The 21,117-nt window shown below is 37.8% G+C and overlaps 1 non-coding gene across 1 annotated transcript; it reads right to left on the reverse strand.

Annotated features, from left to right (window-relative positions):
• Positions 1-9,677: 9,677 nt before the first annotated feature.
• Positions 9,678-9,779, reverse strand: LOC119235010 (U6 spliceosomal RNA). Its single transcript, XR_005122766.1, has one exon. It is a non-coding gene; the product is annotated as a U6 spliceosomal RNA (small nuclear RNA).
• Between the last annotated feature and the right edge of the window lie 11,338 nt (positions 9,780-21,117).

Here is a 21,117-nt window from a genome sequence, read left to right on the forward strand (position 1 = left end):
CGCGCCTGGTCTGCCCCGGCTGTGAGTGCTCGCTCCCCCTGTGGGCTCAGACTACTGGTCGGAAGGGGCCTGGCGTGGGCTAACTCCCCAGCTGGCCACTAGCTCCTTCAGGAGCCTCTGCTGGTTTCAAGTCGCTAGGTGGTGCCAGAGATCTCTCCTAGAGCCCTTGGGGAGCTGATTATCCACCCCGTGGGACAGGGAACAGAGCGGGGATGGTAGGGTACACCTCAACGGCTTTGGGGTGCTGTGTCTGCCTTGTGCCCCACCGTCGTGGGGAACGCACGCCCCTAATTTCGTGCCCCGAGTCTCAGTTCCAAAGCCCTCAGTTCCAGGACGCGGGCTGTAGCCCAGTTCAGTGGCGCGGGAATGGCGCCTTTTGAATCCCGCTCCCGTGCCTGGGCGCCTGGTTCCTGCTCACATGGTGAGGGCCTCCGCGTGTCTCCCCGCAAGCCTAGGTTGCAGGCGCGGGGACCTGGGCAGTTGCGATCTGATCCGGATCCGCGTTTGCTTTTCAAACCGCACTGCTTTTTCAACCGCTCTGCTTTTCCGCGAGATCCCGTTTCTGCTCCGCGCCACCTTTCCGTGCAATCCCGATCCCGCTCCGCGTCTGTTTTTCCAGAGCGCTGCTTTTCCGCGCAGGCTTACCGGGCGGCCCGGGGCTGTGTGCTGGTCCTGGTCTCCTCCCCGGGGGCGGGGTCTCTCTTTAATGGCGCCCGGAGCTCACCTCCGCGGCGGATCCTGCGGGGTTCTCCACAGCTCCCGTTCACGGGGTGTGGTGGCTGCAATAGTTCCTCTCCACTCCCAGTCCCGCTTGCTGCGTCGTTTGTTCTTGTTGGCCATTTTGGTTTGTTGTTTTCCTCCTCTCTGCGGGTCGGAGAGTGCCGCCTCTGTGGGCGGGGGAGGGGAGCAGGGTTCTGCGCTTCCCTCCCTTCTGGTCCTCTTTTATGGCCACTTTCTTCTTCGGGCAGTTTGCTGGCCTCAACCGTTTATCTTCCGTGTCCCGGTTCTCACTGGGACCTGCCGCTTTTCCTCCCTATTAACTTTTTTTAATGGGAGATCTTACTCGCAGGGTCTCCTCGCCGCCATGTTGCGTGATCTCTTTAGATTTTCAAACCAATGTGGAAATTTTTGGAGACTGATACAAAGGAAGGATGGCAACAGAACGTCAAGGTCAGAAGAAGGGAAATGTTAAGTAAAAGCTAGTGACGGCATGCACACAGTCCCGTCTATTTTTCTTTTACTTGTGGCAACCATTTTGCTAAACTGTCATATCTGATCCTAAAAGAAAAGTCCATTTCAAATCAAATCCAAGTTTATCCTCAACAGTCTGACTGACCTCTTATTGGTCTTTTGGCCTGAAGAGGTATTATCTTTTCAGTGAAAATAACGAAAAGAAAAAATAATGGAGAAAAGGTCATCATTTTGTGACCAGCTCTTTGAATGGATGATGCTCATGTCAGTGGTAATTAACTATTTCATTCAGCATGAGCAGGACTAGGGCTCAGAGGCCATCTGGTGGGCAGTCTTCTGGCCTCATGGGCTACCCAACTCACATTGTTGTTCAAGTTCCAGGCCCCCTACTATGATGGCCATGATGTGAATGTGGGTCTTTGTTGTAAGAGGACAAGCTGGCAGAGTGCCACCACCCCTGCAAAATCTCAAAGCATGATTTATTGAGAACAGGTCAAAGGCATTATTTTATAGACAATGAATAGCCCGTTTGCTTGTCATCTAGGACTTGCCAAGGATACCCAATAGAAATTCTGAAATTCTAGTACATGCTACAGACTATCTTTTATGTCTTAGCTTAATAAATAAAAATTTTACCCAGTTGTAATTTTAATTGGTTCTTCATGCTTTTTGAGATTGATGTTTGGATTATAATTTAGTCATGCATATTCTCTCTATAACAGAGGCATTCTAATTAAATATTTTAGTCTATTACTCTTAATTTCTGTCTTCCTAATTAAACTGAACAGACTTTCTCTTGAGGATGGAGTCTCATTATTTGTTAGCTGTACCATATTCGTGAATCCAAATACAACTCATTAGCTTTTCCTTGTTTTTTCCTTCCATTGAAATCCCTACTAAACTTCAAGGTCATGCTGCAGACAATGCCATATCCACTGAGTTTTTTCTGAATGATCCTCCTCTGGGGGCTCTGAGGGTTGTCTCATCCAAATCCTCAGATATCTCCCTGCCTCTCATATGAACCATGTCACATGTTGCCTTCGATAACAACCCCAGGCATTTAGTAGGTGATAAGTTACTTAAAGGCAGATATTTTCATACCTCCACCCAGACTCCAAGCACTTAGTGCAGCAAGGCTTAGAGGCTCGATATTTGAATCTAAATTTCACAGAGTCAAGAAGGGCCCCTGAAACCCCCAGCTATACCCCCTGCCATTGCCTTTACTGTGGAAAATATGTTTTTCATGTTAAAGCTGGGCCAGGTCTCCTTGTTGCCAAGCTAATAATAAACAGGAATCCAGGCTTCACAACTGAGAGAAGTTTTTAGCTGAAATGGTTTCAATCCCAAGTGTTAAAATATGTGAAAATAGCTAAAAATAATAATGAATGTCAATTACTGTGTATAAGGGATTTCTTTCTCCATTGCTATATTTTTTACAGTTAATTTTTATTCTTATAGAAGCAGCTGTGAAAGGAACAAGGCATGCTTTTGTTTGTTAGATGGTTGTTGGTTTGCATATTTCATTACCTTCATAAGAAAATCTTTAATTTTCTAGTATACTAGTTATTATAAAGCACTAATATAAAGGGTTTGTGATATGGACTTTAAATTTTATAGCACAGAGAAAATTTAAGACTACCTAAATGAATCAAACTGTTAACAAGGATATAATACTCTCTATTCTATTCTAAGCCCTGGGGCTCTTTTTTTTAAGTGACTCTTTCCGTAGCACTTACTGTGTAGAGAGCACTCATGTAAGTGCTCTGTATATTTCACCCTATACAGCATCCTCTTTCATCTTCCAACAATGTCATGTGGATGGTTTTGTTACTACCATTTTATAGACCAAACTAAGGTACAGAGAGGGTAGGTGACTTCCATAAGGTCACACAGCAAAAATAATGGAACTTAGATAAGATGAAATAGATTGAAGGATTCTACTACATTATGTGGTAAAGCATGAGACTTGTCCCAAAAAAGGAATCTAACATATGTCCAATATATTAGAACTATTGTTCCAACTTATGAAGATGGGTATACTAACATTTTATAGAAGACAGATCAGTGTGATTTAAATTAGAGACTTTGGAAGGTCCTTTAATTGATGTCCGTAATAGGGACTTGAACTTGACTTTGAAAATAAGGATGTAATTCATCAGAGGAAAGGAAGAAGTAACATCAGGTAGAAAAAGAGAAGAGGATGAGAGTTTTAGGAGGTGGGAGAATAGGTCAAGCCTAGTCTCTAGTGAAAATAATGCTATATTTGGTGACAGAGTGTAAAGGAAACACTTCAGTCAGAGGGGCAATCAGAGGTAATTTCTTCAACACTTACATCATGTCAGACCCTTACCATATTTTTATTTTTATGTAATATCAAACTTAGACCAGAAAGGATAGAGCAAGAAAAAAATGTCTCTTACATAAATGCTCTAATTTTTATTTATTTATTTATTTTTTTTAAGATTCATTTATTTATTTATACAAGCACTGGGTACAGTCAGAAGCGCGGGAGGGTGAGAGAATTCACCAGAGCCAGAGCGGGGAACAGAGGATGCAGACTGATGATACCCTGCTGAGGGAGGCAGCGGGCAGCAGGAGAGGTCTGTGCGCCATGTGGGACCCTCACCTGGTGGCTGGGGAGCAGCCGGGGGGGATCGAACAGGAGCTGCAGAGGCTTCAGGCAGCTTCGCAACCCAACACTCAACCGCTGCGCCACCGGGGAGGCCTAATGCTCTAATTTTTAACCAAAGTGACATATTCTACCTACCTACCTACCTACCAATCACTATCATCTCTCTATGTGAATGTGCATATGTGTACACATACCTTTCTCCTGAACCATTATAGAGAAAATTGAAAGCATAGCACATCCTTTACTCAGATTCTGCAATGTTCATTACCTAAGAAATGCATTTTCTTATATTACCATGGAACAATTTTTAAAATCACCAAATCTAAAATGGATACAATATTACTAATAAAACTACAGTCCATATTCAAATTATGCCAAGTGTCCCAATAAGATATTTTCCACCAGAGGTAATGAAGGGTGGAGCATTATATTTACATGACATATCTCTTTGGTTTTCTTGAATTTGGAAAAGTTTCTCACTTTTTTTTTTCCTTTCTTGACTTTGACATTTTGGAAGGGCACAAGCTAGTTACTTTTAAAATATGGGATTGTCTGGTATTCTTTTCATGATTAGGTTCAGCTTGTATAATTTTGGGCACAAATATGGCAGAAGAGGTTCTGTGTCTTTTTACATTTTATCAAGGGCCACAAAATATCAATTAGTTGCATTATTGATGGTGTTAGTTTTGATCACGTAGAAATGTGAGTTCAATCATGAGACATAAAACATCAAGAGGTTAAATAGGAGATGTTTAACATAAAGTTTTATTATCTATGATAAAAGAGTATAAGATAGAAGGAGGAATCACTATAATACCTAGGGCTGAGGGACAGTACCCTTTAAAAATACAAACTTGGAAGGAGTTCAGCCATTGTTTTATTAGGCAGTATCATCCCTTGTCCATGAGAGCCAGGCAAGAGAATCTTGGGGAAAGGGATGTTAAAGCTAAGAGATGAGCTACATCCTCTTATTTTAGAGATCATAGCATTGAGAACACTAAACAACAATCATTCAAGCAATATTATACCACACAGACATGATAAAATTCTACTTGGAATTAATTAAAAGTAATATTTTACCAATCACCTTTATCTACTCCCCAAATCTGAAGCATTCTGAGATTGGATAAAGCCTCAGACCTTCTGAGAGATGTTCTAAGTCATGGAAACAAAGGTATTTACAATTACATCTTATTTTTCTAGCCTGGGAGCTACAAAGGGACAATTCAGATGATGAAAATATTATTGTTTATTGGCTCAGAGAATTTGTAGTCACTGGTACAAAGGAAAAAGGAGACCCAGTTGTGTCAAAATTCTGGAGAACTGAAGTTTGGATTTTTAAAGTTAGGAATGGCTTAAGGGGACTTTATAGTAAAACATAGGATCAAATAAAAATGTAAATGTGTTCTCTGAACCACTGTGGGGTGATGAAATTTTATTTATATATATGTGTACAGCATCAAAGATGTTAGGTGAAATAATTTTGTTCATAAAATATCATTATTAAGTGGTTTGGGTTTTTCTAATACCATGAATAATGAATCATCCCACATTTTTCTCTAGAAATATTTTCCTACTTTGGTTTCTAAGTAGGCAATGGTCAGGAAACCATTAGTAAAGTTAAATTCACAAACTTTAATATTAGTCAAGTTCCAACCAGAAGGCAGAAACAAAATCTCCTATCTTTAACAAAAATAATTTAATACAATGTATTATAATCTGGATACCAGGGAATTTAATTAAAAAATAAGGGGACTGTAAGGTATGGCAGAGGTGGTGACTGAGGAAACATCATCCCTAGGACTGGGTGAACAAAGGGAAGAAGCTGGAATTATTAGACATGTGGATTTGGAGACATGGCTACAAGGGCATGGAATCAGGGATCTAAGGGTGACTATTTCTTACTGCTACACACACCTCCAAAGCTCGCAGCAGGTCCCTCCTGCAGTCCTGGGAACCACGCCACTTTTAGACCAATGGTAGTTGCTAGAGAACTTCAAGATCAACCCCTGAGCACAGAAACAGGTAGACAGACACCAAACCAGGAAAATGAAATGCAAAGTACTAAGGAGAAATTTCTGGACAATTGATGGGCTTCAGAACAGCAATTTGTGTAAAGTCCCTCTAGGGAGTGTGACTCCTAGTCAATGGTATCAGTGCATGATGAAGCAACTTGTCTCTTAGCACACTTCAGGCTATTGGAACTTAAGAAATTTCACAAGGATAGTGTTTCCCTGAGTCTTCATAAAGTTCATCTCCCACCAACTGACTTATATGCCTCTTACTAAAACAGCTGAATAAATTGACCTTGTCTTTCCCTCTGACCTAATCAATACAGTGTCATCAGTGTAGCAGACATTGTTAAGACATTCAAGGTTTCTGTAGACTATATTATGGATAATAGTAAGAGATTTCATGTTGCCAGGAAGCAAGTTTGTGAAGATAAACTGTGGGGTAAATTCAATTTGCCTCTGATGGATAGATCTTACAAAGTAATATAGAGGGAAAAAAATATATTCTCTAATTAAATAGCTGCATTCTAGGTGCCAGAAGCCATGTTTATTTGCTCCTAAAATTACCTGGCTTTATCTAGAATAGCAAATCCATTTAGAGTTGTCATCTAATTATATTTGTGATAATGTCACTTGTTCCTGGGGATCCTTCTCCCTCCATCATGGCTAAACAGAAACAACAAATGGGAACATACTCAATAATATTTCTTGGTTTTGATGATGAAACTAAACTTAGTAATTTTTTAAAGATTTATTTATTTATGCATACAAGAGCTGGGGTACAGGCCAGAGATGCGGAGGCGGGGTGAGAGGATTCACCAGAGACAGTGGGGAACAGAACAGGCAGATTGACCAAAGTACACTGCTGAGGGGAGCAGCCAGCGAGTCAGGAGAGGTCTTTTGCGCCATATGGGTTGCTACCTGGCTGGCCGGGGATCGAACTCGTGCTGCAGAGGCTGTGGATTGCTTCACAGTGCAATGCTTAACCCCTTATGCCACCAGGGAAGCCCTAAACTTAGTAATTTTTATGGGAATGTGGTATGGCTTTTCTTTTATTATTCTGTTAAAGGAAAGGAAATTCCAGGACTTCCATTTAGTTTTTCCTTTTAAAATAGCCTTCAACCAGAGAGATGCCCTGTGCATTCTCACATTGCTCTTTCTTTCACTATTATTCATTCAAGGAGTGGGAAATAGATTAGAATTTTGAATTGATATAAATATTGAGGTTACTTTAATTTAAACTTGGGCCAAAACTCACGCCTAAATTCCATTGGCTAATAACTAATTTGTAGATCACTGTCCTCACTGAGATTTCCAAAAATGATGGTGATCAAATATAATGTCTACATATTGTGATAAATGGTAAGCATTTCAATTTCCCTACATTAAAGTCCTCATACTCCTTTGGAGAAGATCTGAAGGAATATTTTCTACTATACTTGTGGCAGTGTGGCAGACCCAGCCTTAAAGAGAAGGGATTCCTCCATTAATGAAGAGACTCCAGGTTTGTGAAGTGGCTACTATCCATGACTCTCCATCATGGCATTAAAAATCTCCAGAAATGGAGTTTTTATTTTATATGTGGATGAAGGAATATTTGTTTAGACCACCATCTATTTTGTTCACCAAGGCATCATAATTAACAACCTCGAAAAAGAGGTTCAAATAACCTGATTTCTGTTGCATCCTTCCTGTTTATTAACGGTAAGTATCCCTACCTTGTCCTTGGTGGTAATATGCTGCCAGTCATCTTTTGTTCCTCTGGGATCTTTGAAATCAAGGAATTACTTCCAGTGCTTATGCACCATCTAGAAAGGGAAGCTCTCATGTTGCTTACCAAGGCTATTAATGCCTTTGTCATTAATGCATTTCTCAATGCCTTAGTGATGCTATAGTCTTCTGGGCATGCTTTTGGGATGTAGTGAGGAGTGATAAAATATAAGCCCAGAATGTTAATTCCACTCCACATTTCTCTCTCCTTGAATCTCCTGGTATTTCTTCCTTTACATCATTTTATGGAAGTTCTGGCATCTCAAGAACATTAAATAAGGGAAACCATTAAGTTCAGGTTTAGTCAACCACCAATGCTATTATTGACTTTCTGGGTTGGGGAACTAAAATCCAGAATTTCTAGTAAATATATCCACATTGACATATTTAACCTAATCAAGAGTTATAGTCTAAGGGACTACCATAGAAAATTTTACAATCTATCTATGAACACACACATATATAAAATATATACATATACATATACATGTATATACACACATGGATGTATCCATGTAATTTATTTAGTAATTAATATATATACTAGATATATATTTACTTATATACATACATATAACTAAACCTGATAAGAAGTATATACTAAGTTCAACTGGGAAAAATGAACAAAATCTTGAAAAAAATTAGGGTATTAACTATTCTGCTGGGTCAGGTTTTGAGTTTGTTCTAGAGGATTCTAAGCTATGACTATAATTCTAAATTATGATTCCACCTATTAGTGGTAATAATAAGTGGACAGATGTTAGAACTTGAGGGTAGCAAGCAGTAATCACCACATACTCAATCATGGTAACAGCCTGAATATCAAAATAAATTGTAGCTGTTACCTAAAAGCAAGAATGAAAATATTACATTTTGGCTTTAGCTAAAAACTTATTTAATGTGGGAATAGTTTTCCACATTGATATGTAGAGAAAATTTTGTTTTTCTTTATGTTAGCACAACTAAGAATAAAATCATTATGGGCTTTTGAAAAATCTGTTCTAATTAAAATAAAATGAATTTTGTAGTAATAAAAATTGGTGACTAAGATTATTTGCTGAATTTCTGTGCATGAGATATTTAAGAAAAGAATATACCATCTGGATAAGAAAAAGTATGTGCTGTGGAGGACAGAGCAGTTCTCTGGATAACCATTAGGGACTCCCCCCTTCTTAGTAGCATATTGGTAGGTTTTTTTTTTTTTTAATTAATGTTCATTTCACCTCCTTTTAGAATATATTTTTGTCACTAGCACAGCCTGAATTTGCATAGGATTTTGAACATTAAAAGAATGTTCACACTTGTATTAGTTCTCTCTGGCTCCCCTAACAAATTTAATGGCTTAAGCAACATAGATTTATTATCTAGAGGTCAAAGTATGAATGAGTCTCACTGAACTAAAATCAAGACATTGGCAGGACTGTGCTGCTTTCTGGAGGAAGTAGGAAACACTATTCCCTTGACATTTTTAGTTCTGGAGACACTTGTGTTCTCTGACACATGCCTTACTTTCTCCATCTTTAAAACCAGCAACTTTGCATCTCTTTGATTATTCTACAGTAGTCCTGTCTCCCTCTAACCACCGCAGGGAATGATTTTCACAGACCTGCATGATTGGGTTAGACATACCAGGATAATCTACTCATTTCTAAGTCTTTAATCATGTGGACAAAGTTCCTTTTCTTGTTTTTTTTAATTAATTATTTTTTTTACATCATTGTTCATTTTTAAATAATATTTGCTTCCCCCCACCCCCTCAGGTGTAGTCCCCATAGAGTTTCCTTCACCAAGGCACCCCGTGCACCATCACCTCAGTCCCCTGTGCTCCTCCCTCCCTCCCTCTGATCCCTCTCCCTCCTCCTCCCCTGCAGGATGTCTCTGATTTATAATTGTCCGTTTTTGCTTTGCTGTGTTTTGTACTGTTATTTTTTTACACTGATGTCTTATTTAGTTCCCCTATATTCCTGCTGTAAGTGAAACCATCCAATATTTTTCTTTTTCCTTTTGCCTTATTGCACTGAGCATAATACCTTCTAGCTCCATCCACGTTGCTGCGAAGGGCATGAGTTTATCTTAATATGGAGCTCTTCACAAATTTGCATGTCATCCTTGCACAGGGGCCATGCTAATCTTCTCTGTATCATTTTTAGTATATGTGCTGCTGAAGCAAGCACTGTTTAAAAAGATTTTGTTTTTGTGTAGAACTGGGGTGTAGGCCAGAGCTGCCGGGGGTGGGCGAGGGCATGAGCGAGACAGAGTGGGGAGCAGAATAGGCAGATTGACTGGAATACACTGCTGAGGAGAGCAGCTTGCAGACAGGAGAGGTGTGCTGAGCCATGTGGGTCACCTCCCTGGCCCGGGGATTAACTCAGGCCATTTTGGTAGTAGTGCTGAAACTTAACCCCTAAGCTACCAGAGTGGCCCCCAAAGTTCCATTTCCCATGTGAGACTGTATGTTCACAGTTTCAGGGATTAGAACATGAACATTTTTGAAGGCCATTATTTTTAGAGCCTAAGATAACTCACCTTCACTATGCTGCCACCCCAGAGGAGTAACAGTCATTTTATGGGTAAAGCAATTACATCAATAATTTACAGAAATTATAAGATTTACTAAAGATCATACGTCAAGCTAATTGCAAGCATCTGAATTAAATGTGCATTTCACACATTAATTTGTTTTCTATGATGTTATGAAGTCATAGATATTGACATTAAAAATGACCCAGCCCACTCCTCTATAACACAGATGAGGGAAGAGAGAGCTGAAGAATTAGTGGTTTGTCCTACATCACATGCTTGGAAGCAGCAGACCTACTGCATTAAGAAAGTACTGAGAACAAAAGCAGAAAATCTATATTGATCGTGTCACTTTGTCATTACAAATTGCCCCATATCTTCATAAATTATTTTAAACTTAAATTTTGCAGTTAGTGTTTCTTTGGGTATCTGGGCATGGGTCCATAGGTGGAGTTGCTATAATATAGGTTTCACGTGCTCAGAGCTGGCTCAGCTCTAGTTGTTTAGAATTTTTGGACTAGAACCAGATTGTTAAAGGCTCAATCTGTGTGTAACCAGTATGTTGAGCAAGCACGACTCCTGACATAATCAAAACACAACTTTATTTTTGTCTCTCACCATCCTTCTCAATGTGTTCAGTTCTGGTAATGTTCCTCTGCCCTTGGACGAAAACTTCAAGTCCATGATAATTGGGCTCACTTTTGTTGGGACTAAAATAACCTGGAATCTCTTTAATTTACAAACTGGCCCTGATTTAGACATCAGAATATCAGTTCACTGAGTTTACCATTAAAGTGTTCTTCCTGGACCTCCCCAGTGGCGCAGCAGTTGAGAGCTGGGTTGCAAAGCTGCCCGCAGCCTCTTCAGTGCCAGTTCCATCCCCTGCCACCAGCTAGGGTCCCACATGGTGTGCAGACCTCTCTTGCCGCACCCGCTGCTCCCCTCAGCAGTGTACTTTGTCAGTCTGCCTGTTCTGCTCCCCTCTCTGGCTCTGGTGAATTATCTCACCCTCCTCCGCTTCTGATTGTACCCAGTGCTTGTATAAATAAATAAATAAATCTTTAAAAATAAATAAATAAAGTGTTCTTCCCTTTCCAGCATCAGGAACCTGCCTCTGCTGGAAGCTTGCAGTGGAAGGAGGGGCATGGCTCACTCCTTTTGCGTTTCACTCACTACCTTGTGCTTTCACTGCCCTCATCTCTCCTTATCAGATAGTCTCTGACTCCTACACAACTGCAGCAAAATGAGCTTGGAGTGGGAAAGGAAAGCATTCCCTTTTGTTTAAATGGTAGTTTCATAAGCTAGTTTTTTGCTCCCTAGTCTTGACAACAGTTTAGAGTTGATTTTTTCTTTTGGAGCTGTCAGAGACTCTGTAGAGTTTATTTTACTGGATCTTTCTATCTATTGTTCTTTTACCCTATGCATCTTATCTTTGTGGTGGCTTGCCCTAACTTCAGCAATGCCTAGATAGAAAGCCAGGGCTGGCCATTAGTGTTTTGCTAATACCTGAAACTCTTACCCCAGAAATCTCTCTAGTAGACTAGGCCCAAGATGACTCCAGGCTGGATATTTATTATTCTGTCACATGGCCCACCTCTGGCCCAAGAAAAAGACCGACATATCCTTTATTCTTAGAGTACCAATTCTTAGAGTACAGTCTCTTTGTGAGATAATCTCAAAGCACACCTTCCCGCTCCACCAGAATTCTCAGAAATACACACATGCACACACACAGACACTAAAAATTCTAAGATCTACATATATGCATAAATATATACATATACAAATATGTATGTAGTTATGTGTGTGTGTGTGTATGTATGTATGTATAATCTGTCTGAATACTTCAAGAATTGTGAAACTGGTTTAGAGAATTTCCTTTGAACATTTGTACATAATATTTTGGAAAGTTACTTTGGAATTTTCCATTTCTTATTCCTTGATACCTATTGAAATACCACCTTTAATTAACTTTTTCATGTGATCATTGCCAACTTATTAAAATACAAATCCTAAGGCAGTAATTTTCAGTTTTGTGTGCATTGGAATCCCCTGGAAAGTCTGTAAATTTTCTGTTTCTAATTCAGTGAGTCTTAACCGAGGACAAATAATGTACATTTCTCACAAGTTCCCAAGTAATGCCAATACTGATAGTTTCAGGGACCACACATTGAGAACCTTTGTTTTGTGACACAGAATCCCAGGGTGTTTCTGCTCTTGAACCCTTAGTAGTATTTTGGAGTCAACATTTGAGAGATATGGAAAATTCACAAGTGTGTAATTCTTGTGTAAGATTTGATAAATGTAACATTTCCTCCCATCATCTCTGATGCTGTTATGTATAGAATTGAACTTTGTTTCCAAATTGCAAGTCATTCTATAAGTAGCATGATTAATTTTATCAATCTGCTTATTCAACTATTCAATAAACATCAATTAATCATCTCTATGTGCCAGGTATTGTTTCTCTGGGGCAATACTTTGCAAAGTGTGGTCCTGGATGGCCAGCATGAGCAAGGGTTCATTGTATTTATCAGAACCACCAGGAGAGCCTGGTAAACAGAGGCTGGGCTCCACCCCAGAGTTTCCAATGTGGTAGGTCTAGAGTGAGGCTTGAAAATTTGCATCTTTGGAATCTCAATTGTTGTTGAACAACTTCTAAGCTGTGTTGAACTGTTAGGCATTTATATTTGCTTTTTCCTTTTTTTTTTTTTTTACATTTTAAAAGGACAGTTTTATTAGGAAAAAGAGAAATGAAAAAAGGGGCACCTATATAGATACAGGTGGGCAGAGAGCTAGTGCTGCTGCTTTGCAAAGGGAAAAGGTTTTGAAAAGAAAAGCCTACATAGTCTCCCTCTAAATCATTTTGAAATTATTTCTCCAATGAAGAAAAAGGTTTTGTTTTTATTAGCAAAGAATATACCATCTTTAATGATGTGAAACTACAATTAGAGTTCATAGATCATTATATTTGCAATCTTCCCTTTTTTTTTATTATTCACTGTCCTCCAATTAATTGTTTGCAATTCAAGTTAAGGGTTACAGGTGACATTGATAGAGAAGAATTTCTTTCATCTTGTCAATAAAAGTAAATGCTCAGCAAATTAATATCCTAGTCTTGCTGGAAATAATAACAACAACAACAACAAAAAAAAAAAACACAGATGCAGTTGAAAGAAAGCAGTGGACACACAAAAACAAAAAAAAAAAACACTATAATATTTTAGGCATCAGATCACGTCCAAGCATGCTTGAATCAAACTAGTGCCCTTATTGGAAACAACTATAAAATTTAGACATTAATATGAAATAACTGTTTTGAAAGACCCTGGAAGTCAACTGTACCTTGGGGGGCTCCAATTCACTTAGTGAGTTGAGTTCCCTGTTCCCAGATGTGTGTATGTGTGTGTGTGTGTGTATGCAGGCCCAGATGACTTCAATGGTTCTTCCATAAACACTTAAGGGAAAAAAATGACACTAATGCAATACAAATTGCACCAAAATATAGAGAAAGTGGCAACACATCAATCTGCTTTATGAAGCCAACAAAACCTTGATTGTAAAATCTGGCAAGGACATTTCATAAAGGAAAATTAATGGATAAAAAAACTCATTAATATAGGTGCAAAAATCCTAAAGAAAATGAAAGTAGATCAGATTTATCAATGTAATACATATGTGCTCATATAGAATTTGTTTCAAGAATACAAGATTAATTTAACATTTGATAATCAATTTATAATTACAGAACAAAGGAAGAAAGCATGTGACCATTTCCAAAGATGAAGAAAAGGCATCCAGTAAAAATTAAAACCTAGTCATGATTTTTAAAAAGTCAGTCAAGTAAGGATAACAGGATGTTATTTAATGTAATAGCATCTTTTGCAAAAATTTCCCCACTGACCAACATATATCATAGTGAAGTGATGAAGTGTTTTCTCCTGATTTCCTGTGCCCACTGCCATCACAACTGGTAACTCAGGGACACCATTTCTGTTCAACATCATTATTTGTTTTCCTAGTCAAGGCAATACACAGGAGAACCTAAGAAATGCATAAATAAATACATACAGAGTGTAAATGCTTGGAAGAAGGAAATGGAAGCTACTTTGCATATATTGTTAGGCACATAGAAATTCTAAAATAATCTAAAATTATTAGAATTAGTAAATGACATGAATAATGCTATCAGTTATAAAAATAATGTCAAAATTAATTATTTCTAAATGCTAGAAAATGATTGAAAATTAATTTAAAAATATAATAGCCACAATCCAACCAAAGACTTCTGATTCCTGGGAATAAATTTATTGAAAGATGTGCAGGACATCTACACTGTGAAGAAGTAAATTTTACTGAGAAAATTTAAAGAAGGTCTTAATAAATGAAGAAAATGATATGTTCATGTATCCAGGGACTCAGTATATATTAAAGATGCTAATTTCTCCTTTTTAAAAAAAAATTATTTATGCATACAAGAACTGGGGTACAGGCCAGAGGTGTGGGGGGGTGAGAGGATTCACCAGAGACAGAGTGGGGAACAGAACAGGAAGACTGACTGAGGTACACTGCAGAGGGGAGAAGCAGGTGAGTCACGAGAGGTCTGCTGTGCCATGTGGGTAGCTCCCTGGCCAGGGATCACACTTGTGCTGCAGTGGCTGTGGATAGCTTCATAGGTTGCGTCTTAACCCCTTGTGCCACCAGGGAGGCCCCTAATTTCTCCTTAACTGATCTAAAGACACATGAATTTCCATTTGAAAGTTTGGCATGGCTTATAAACTGACAAGGAAATTCTAAAACAGTCTGAACGAACTGTCAGATTTCATACCAGATATCAAGATATGTTATGAAAATACAATAATTAAGAATAGCTTTATTAGCAAAGATTTTGACAAACTAATCGATTAAGTACATTACAAAATTCAGAAACACATGTGCACATATAAAATCACCTGACTTACAATAAATATTTCATAGCAATGAAGTGGGAAAAGGATGGTCTTTTCAATGAATGGCTCTGTGTTAGTTGGTATCTACATGAAAAATATGAATGTTAACCTACTTCATGCCAAATACACAAACTTAATTACAGATGGATTATGGACATAAAAGTGATAGAAAAAACTACATAGCTTTAAATATAAGAGATTATATTCATGAACATGGGCATGATATCTTAAACTGAAAATAAAAATCGTTAGTCATGGGCCTCCCTGGTGGCGCAACGGGTTGAGCACTGCTCTATGAAGCTGTCTGCAGCCTCTGCAGCAAGGGTTTAATTCCTGGCTGGCCGGGGAGAAACCCACATGGCATGGCAGACCTCTCCTGCCTTGCCCACTGCTCCCCCCAGCAGTGTCTTTGGTTTGTCTACCTGTTCTGCTTCCCACTCTGTCTCTCGTGACTTCTGTCACCCTCCCATGCCTCTGGTCTGTACCCCAGTTCTTGTATAAATAAATAAATCTTTAAAAATAAATAAATAAAAATATTAGTCATAAAGAAAAGTTTTGAAGTAATTGCTAAGTTGGATAAAATAAATGTTAATATCTTTATATTTATTCACATAATTACAATTGTCCACAAATTATATGTGAATTCTACAAATACATAAGAAAAAAGACTGACTAGCCAATATTTTTAACACTGACCAAAGACAGGAATAAGCACTTCAGAAAGTGGAATATCCAAATGGTTGGTAGATGTTTGTAAAAGTTTTGAATATCATTAATCTTCAGAAATATGCAAATTAACCAACCATGAGGTACACATACCCCTTCATCAAAATGGCTTTTTTTTTTTTTTGATTAGGTATTTGTGAAGGTGTGGAATAATTGGGAATTCTTAATATATTGCTATTTGGAACAAACATCTTGAAAGCTGGGTGCTATATAATAAAAATATACATGTCCCTTCCTTAGAACTGATTGATTCCAGGTCCCAGAATATATTTTAGAGAATGAGCACTTATGTCTACCAAACGGCTTGTGAAATAATGCTCATGCATATTCATAATGAACAAAAAGTGGAAACTACCTAAATATTGATTAACAGTAGAATTAGTAAATGGTCAATCACTAATACATATTATAGGCATAATGAATCTTATAATATTCAATGATAGCAGTTAGACACAAGAGTACATGCTATGGTTCTATTAAATGTGTTCAAGGAGAGCAAAATTAATTTATGATTATAGAACAAAATAAATATTTCTTTGTCAGAGTGGATATGTACTGTTATTATCAACTGGTAGGGTACAGGAACCCTTTGGGATATTGGAAAGATTTCTACCTTTATCTTTGTGTGTGTGTATGTGCATAAAAATAAAAACACTGAGCAATGTGGTTACTATGTACACCCTCTATAGATGTAGGTTAAATTTTAAAATAATTTTATTTATTTAGTTAGTTAGTTATTTAGTTATTTATTTTTTACACCATTGTTCATTTTTAAACAGTGTTTGCTTTTAAAAAAAGTAATTTTAAACCTTATTTTTATATGTGATAAAGCTTTGCCATTGCTTCTGGGCAGGATTCTTTTCAAACAAGCTGCAACTCATAGAAATATGTTGGAAAACAGGAGCATTTTAAGTTAGTGATGTTTGTTTTAAATTATTCATTGATTCAACCCTTAGGTGCAAATTTAGCTTTATGTGACATGTTTGTTGGGTATCTGTGATTCATCCCATTGATGATTATTTGATGATATTAAGAAAGGCTTTCAAAGATAATGAGAACGTCAGCTTTGCCATTCATTTATTCATTCATTCATTCAACAAACAATGAGTGTCTACTCCATGCTTGCAATGAGTTAGAGACTAAAGCTAAAAGATAAGTATGTAGATGATAAAGAGATAAAATGTAGGGGATAAATATGAATAGAGATAAATATATATTTATAGGATCCCTTTTGTAGAGTTGGCAGTGCAATGGAAGTGATAGATGAGTAAGACAGATGATTAAAATAATAAAAGTACAATATCAAAGTAGATACAGAGAATCTAGAAAAGAGATACTGGTTATCTACTTAGCACTGGAAAAGAGCTCTGAAAGATATAAGATAATTTCCATAATAAGTTCCCTTAAATTTCTATGGATAAATTCCAAACATTCCTAAATGAAATGTCAAGATTGCGGGCTGACGACATAGGACATGGCCAGCAGGACCAAGAATTAGGTTCTAAAGAAGAATAGTTGAAGGCACCATGAGGTCATCCATTCAGGACTGAATCCATAGTCAGCAGATAAAAGGGAAACAAAAGCAGATAATGTTTTTGTAAGTAAGAGGACCCAAATCTAGAAATATTAGTGAGTTGGACTAGAAGCTGAAATAATGGAATAAAAGATTTGGCCCAGGGCCTCTGCAAAGGGCCATTATTTGGATGGCAGGCATAGAGCCTCAACAATGAATCAGTTATTTTCTTAGAGGTTCATTAGACTACAACTACTAGGACATTAGCTGACTTGAGAAAATTAACAGGCCCCCTCCCACAATATAACTCAAATAGTCATACCTGGTGAAAGTAACAGAGCTACAGGTAGCTAAGCACTTCCTCATAATATTTTCCCATGACAGTCATGGATCTACCTCCAGACATTAATCTAAACTTATTCATGTCTTTAAATGCTGTAACATCTCCACATGGTAAATTGCATGTATTTACTCCATGATGTATTAAATAACGTATTCTCTCTGACCTTTTCTAAAGTTAATTTTTCAAACTCTAAAGAACATTTCCGGTGCATAGTCAAAAATTCAATATATCCAATTTACCTTTGACCTCCTAGAAATTTGTAAAGTCAGGTGCTGATTCCTTGTATGATGATTCATGTAAAAGACTGTCTTCCCAAGAACTGAGAAGGCAATAGTTTATTCCATTCTTTCAGTTTTCTTCCAAAGCAAAATTTCTGAATTGTAACCCCTGTTGTTTACTCTTCTTGTTATGTCTTAAAAGGTAGGGTGATCTTTAATTTTTTTTATTATTTCTAGCAGGAAATAAATTTATTAAAAAAAAACTGGCTGTATGTTAGGTTGTTGTCTCCCATCTAGAGGAGTGTGTTGGAGAGCAGTGTCAAAGGCAAGTTGGTATTTCAAGCATGAAATAACCTTCCAACAGCTAAAAGGTATTGAGCATTTGCTCTGCACTTATAGAGCTGTCTTACATGAAGAAGGTAATGTATCTTCAATTTTACAGATTAGGTAAAAAAGATTCAAAAGTCAAATGATATTAAACAACTGGTGTGTGGCATACCAAGCATTTAAAACTAGGATTTAGGCTTCAAAATTGAGTATTTGTGCCCCGCATACACTCCAAGCACCAGAGGCAGAAAACCAAAATTAACTTAGGGCTTTGCTTGCTTTCCTTCCTCCTCAGTGTACTTGTGTGTTTCTGCCAGGCTGAAATGCTGGTAGTGATATCTGCGCCCTTGAGGCCTGAAATATTTCTACTCTTCGTCCAGATCAAACAGAGAAATGGAAGCAGCACAAAGTAGTGAAAGTACACTCAACTGTATTTGTTCTTTGATTTGTCACCCCCTTTTCTTTGGAATCTACTCTTGTGCTCTGAGGGTGAAGTCCCAAAGATCTTATTTTTCAATGACTACTGTACATTTTATAGAGTTGCATGCTACTGGAAATTATGCCCTGAAAATCTACTGAATTTGGCTTCAGTGTTAACCTCATTCATCTTGAATCAGTTTTTTGGACAAGAAACAAAAATAGATAAAGACTTCTTGGGTCGATCCTCTCAGTAGTCCTCAAGGAACTGGGGGGTGGGTAGCTATCTTTTCTCTTATCTTCTCTTTTTTTAGTCTGTACTTCTAAAGAAACAAAAGGGAAAAGTAGCTCCAACTGAATTTGTTTCTTCCTACTTGTACTTTCAAGCAGACCCGAATTGAAAAAGTAGCATGAGGTTGATTTTGTGATTTTTTACTATAAAGCCTTTTCTCATTGGAATAACAGACTAGAGGAGAACAGAAGCAAGAGACAATAGAAGTTAACATTTACAGTTTCTAGATCACTTTCAGACAGTAATGATGCTATATTAATGCAGTCAAAGACTTCTATGTTGTTATATTTTTAAAAATTTAATGATACCATTCCTAAATAAACTCACTTAACCATAGTGCACATTTTATTTATTTCACAGTAAGTATGACTATTTAAATGAGACATATATTATGCATACTATGCATATGTGAGTTCACACCATGACAGTGGCATTATTTCATGCTACTCTTTTCCTATTTAATGATACTAACCATCATTTGAAATTTGAAATGATTGTGTAAGTGATGCATAATAGTCAAACACAAATAATGTGGAATTTTAATTCATGTGTATACAAATTGGGGGTGGATTTGGATTAAATGGGAGGAAAATGAATCCAAAATTCAGTTCTAAGTTTTTTTTTCTCTCACTCTATGCCCTTGGATAAATTTCTTTTTATTCTGTAAGACGCAGGCAAAAACTGCCCCCTACCTATCTTTTGGAGCTGCTGCAAGATTTATTAAACAACCGGAAGGAAAAAAAAAATGCTTAGAGGTCTGATGATATAGAAGTCACATAAATACAAGGCAGTATTGTTATCGCAAAGAATTGAATTAACTTTTACAAAATCCTGATAAGTCAGGTAGATAATCTTGGGCCTATTTTAACAGATCAGAGAGCTTAAGCCTTCGGTGAAAGCCACCTGGATAAGGTGTATGAAAGAGAGATAATTACTGGATCTGGTCCTAGGTCAGTATTTGTTGATACCTGGAAGTTCTTGAAAGGGAGCATTTAAAGTTCCTGTCATCCTCTTGGCAGGCAATGACAATAGTCTGCATATCATTCTCCCCAGTTTTCTTTCTGTGGTTCTTCATGAAATTGATCTGAAATGCAAGACACCTTGTCTCAATGGTATCCAAGGAGAGCCAAGTATTTTCAGAGCTATTAAAAGACATTGTTCTACTGATGAGGCATATAATGTGATTTAGTGCAGCCAAAGCCAAGGTATCCGTCAGATATGGAGAGACCTAGGGAAATGAGAGGAAGGAAAACCAGTGTGACAACTGCTGTAGTTTGTGCAGTAGTGTTACATGCATAGTGAACACCCACTCCCTTTAATATTATGCCCTGACATCACTAAATAAAAGCAAAAAAAAATGCAGAATACCAATTTTCATTTTAGCCTAAACAAACTTCTTCACTTGGCTCCAAAATTGCTCATTCGACATTACTAAAAGTGATTCAAAGTGCTAATTAAGTGCCTGTCACATAGTAAATGATCAATAAATGCTATCTGCTATTAGTTGGATCTGGAAAAGAAACAGAATTGCATGAAGTCAAGAACATATTAGAATATGATGCTTGGGTGGAAGGCTTGTCTCTTGTACCAAATTGCCAGGGAACTCTGAGGATTTGTTTAATGTGCGCTGTAAGGCAGGGACAGTACTTACTCAACTGAGATAAATTTTGTAAAAATATTAATAAATACATGAATGAATGAATGCCCATAAAATCCTTAGCATGGTGCCTGGCACATTCTCACAACTGACCTACAAAAGGTTAACTACTAGAAACCATGTAAGTGTCCCTTAACTGCCCAGTCATTATTTATTGAGCCCTTACAATGAGCCAGACACTGAGAGAAGTTGTAGAAAGAACAGATGAAGAAGGGAGAGGTGATCATTATCCACAGGTAGCTTTGCAGGGGAGGTCAATTAGCAAAAGAAAACATTCAAATAAAGCATGTGAAAGCTGTAATACATGCCACAGAAGAACTAATAAGAGGCTGACAGGAAAAGGAATTTCTTCATGGGACTGGAGTTAGGTAAAGTCTCTTTAAGGAAATAAATTCAAAGTGAAGGTTTCAAAGAGGAGGAGTCAGCCATGTGAAGTGGGAGTTATGGGCTTGCAGGCAGGAGGAACAGCCTCTGCACAGGCCATGAGTTGGAAATAGCCAGGTTCATTGGAGGCATTGCCCAGAGTGCTGGAGTGCATGGGTGAAGAGGA

Source organism: Talpa occidentalis, unplaced genomic scaffold (assembly GCF_014898055.3).
Source record: "Talpa occidentalis isolate TD23 unplaced genomic scaffold, MPIMG_talOcc4v2.1 talOcc4.8, whole genome shotgun sequence".
NCBI lineage: Eukaryota > Metazoa > Chordata > Mammalia > Eulipotyphla > Talpidae > Talpa > Talpa occidentalis.